Source organism: Arachis hypogaea, chromosome 15 (assembly GCF_003086295.3).
Source record: "Arachis hypogaea cultivar Tifrunner chromosome 15, arahy.Tifrunner.gnm2.J5K5, whole genome shotgun sequence".
NCBI lineage: Eukaryota > Viridiplantae > Streptophyta > Magnoliopsida > Fabales > Fabaceae > Arachis > Arachis hypogaea.
In genome coordinates, this window is record NC_092050.1 from 10,224,952 (window position 1) to 10,227,977 (window position 3,026).

Below are 3,026 nucleotides of genomic sequence, written 5' to 3' on the forward strand. Positions count from 1 at the left end.
ATGCAAAGCGAATTGATGATGGGTATTTACGTCATCCAGCTAACTCAGAAGCATGAAAATCATTTGATGAGTTACATGAGTCCTTTTCTGATGAACCTAGAAATGTAAGGCTTGGATTAGCAAGTGATGGCTGGGTTTAACCTTTTGGGAATATGAGTACTAAATATAGTGTTTGGCCTGTGGTACTTATACTATATAGCTTGTCACATTGAAAATGCATGAAGGATCCTTATCTAATGTTATCATTGCTTATACCAAGTTCAAAATCTCCAGGAAAGGAAATAGATACATATCTAAGGCCTTTAATTGAAGAATTAAAAGAATTATGGAATGTAGGAGTTGATACCTTTAATGCATATGAAAAAAAATTTAAAATGCGTGCAACTATATTATGGACAGTAAATGACTTTCCAGCATATGGAGATCTATCTGGATGGAATACGAGAGGGACACTTCGTTGTCCCACTTATAATGTTGAGACTCAATCTAAGTTTCTTACTAATGAAAAGAAATTTTTCTTCCTAGGTCATCGATGCTTCTTGCTAATTAGACATAGATGGCGACGTAAAAAAGAATTGTTTGATGGCACAAAAGAACTTAGGCGTCTTCCCAAACAACTCTTTAGAGATGATATTCTTCAACAAGTTTTTAACTTAGAAGGTTTAGTAGTTAGTAATCATAAAGATATTAAAAAAAGGAAGAGAAGTGCAGCAGGAAAAGAAATGGAAAGTTTCAATCCATTGTTGAAAAAAAGCATCTTCTTTGTAGGGACGGACCCAAGTATACAAATGAGGGGGCACTTGTCCCATGATGTTTTTAATTTTTGTTTTAAAAGATATAGTTATATATAATATGCCCCCACTTCAAATTTTAAATGACCGCACTACAAATAAAATAAATTTAATTAGTTAAAGTTTTAAATTTATTTTTTTATTTTTTTTATCATTTTGACTATTATTTAACCTAATCAAATTTAATTATTATACCGTCAATTCTTTATTCTCTTAAACCCTCTTCTTATTTTTATATTTTCAACCTTCTTTTTCTATTTCTTGTCTAATGGTCATCTTCTCTTCATCAAAAAGTAAATTTTAAATTCTCCAATTTTTTTATATAGCTCTCCATGACTCTATGTGTCTTTCAATTTCATTATTTTTCTTTTTGATATTTTCAATTGCAATTTTTAATTCAAATAATTATAGTTTAGGTATCAATCTAATATTCTATTTTTTTCGTGACTTTATATATTTTATTTTATTCTCGATTTATTCATCCTTATTACTTATTTTTCATCTTTTGTTCTATTATATGTACCTATGTTGCATATAAAATTTTAAAATGAACTGATTAATTTACTAATTTAGAATATATTTTTTATTTTTAAAAATAATAATAAAAAATATTTTAATTATAATATATAATTAAACAGATACATAAAATATTTTATCTAATATTATATCAAAATTAAATTAAAAAATATATAACAAATTTAATTATTTTAAAAAATAAAAAAAATAAAAAAAATTATGTTTTTATTATTTTATATAAACATAATTTTCATATAAAGATTTAATTTTTCTAGTATTTATATATAATTCTAATTTCAAATTATAAATACTAATGTATTATTAGGCGCTAATATGCCAGTTAATTCAGTCTTTTATTATTAAATGTGTATAAAAAGATTAGTTAGAATAATAAGTTATCTATAATTTAATTAAAATATTTTAATTTTAAATTTTAGAAATAAAAAAAATATTTTTTATAAATTATATATAATAAATAGTATTTTAAGAATAAAAGTGTTCACTAACTCTTTTTAATTTTTATATCTCCATATAATTAATAATATTTAACAAAATTTATTTAATATATATATATATATATTTTGCCCCACTCCTAAAATTTTCTGGGTTCGTCACTGCTTCTTTGAATTGTCATATTGGAGGACTTTATTGTTGCGTCATAATTTAGATGTCATGCACATAGAGAAGAATATATGTGACAATGTTCTTGGGACATTGATGGATATTCCAAGAAAAACAAAAGACAATTTAAATTCTCATTTGGATATGGAAGAGTTAGGCATAAAGAAAGATTTTCATCTTATTAGAGAGGGAGAAAAGGTGTTGTCATTACTTGATGCTGTTTATAAATTGAATAATAAAGAAAGGAGGGTTTGTGTGAATTTTTGCAAAATGTCAAAGATCTAGATGGATATTCTTCAAATATTAGGAGATGTATTAACCTAAAAGAAAAAAAGATTTATGGCTTAAAGACTCATGATTGTCATGTTCTTCTAGAGTGCTTCCTTCCGCTTATTTTACGAGGTCTTTTCTCATCACACGATGTGCGTAGTGCATTAATAGGACTTTGCAGTTTTTTCAAGGAGTTGTGCTCAAAAGTTCTAACAGTGAAAAATCTTGAAAAGATTGAAGAACAAATCATTATCACACTTTGCAAGTTGGAAATGATATTTCCGCTTTCATTTTTTTGATGTCATGATCCATTACCTATCCATTTGGCAAGTGAGGCAAAGATTGCAGGATCGGTCCGTTATCGATGGATGTACCCTATTGAGAGGTAAATATTATTTTATCATGTAATTTTTTAGATAAAATGTTCAATAAATTTCTTTACATATATATATTGTCCCTTTTTGAACAAAGATATGTACGTAGGTCAAAAGCTTATGTACATAATCGAGCTCATCTAGAAGGTTCAATTACTGAAGGATATCTTGCAAATGAATGCTTATTATTTTACTCAAGATACCTTAATAGTATTGAAACAAAGCATAATCGAGTTGGAAGAAATTGGAATGGTGCAATAACTCATGGTTATAAAGTTGAAACAAAGGATAAAGTATTACCGATTTTCAAGCAAAATGAAAGACCCATAAGAAATTGTAAAGTGACAAGAAGATTGAGTCTAGAAGAAATAAAGCAATCTCATCTTTATATTTTGAAGAACTGTGATCAAGTTACTCCTTTCATATGGTAAGCTTAGTTGTATTTAGATGATAT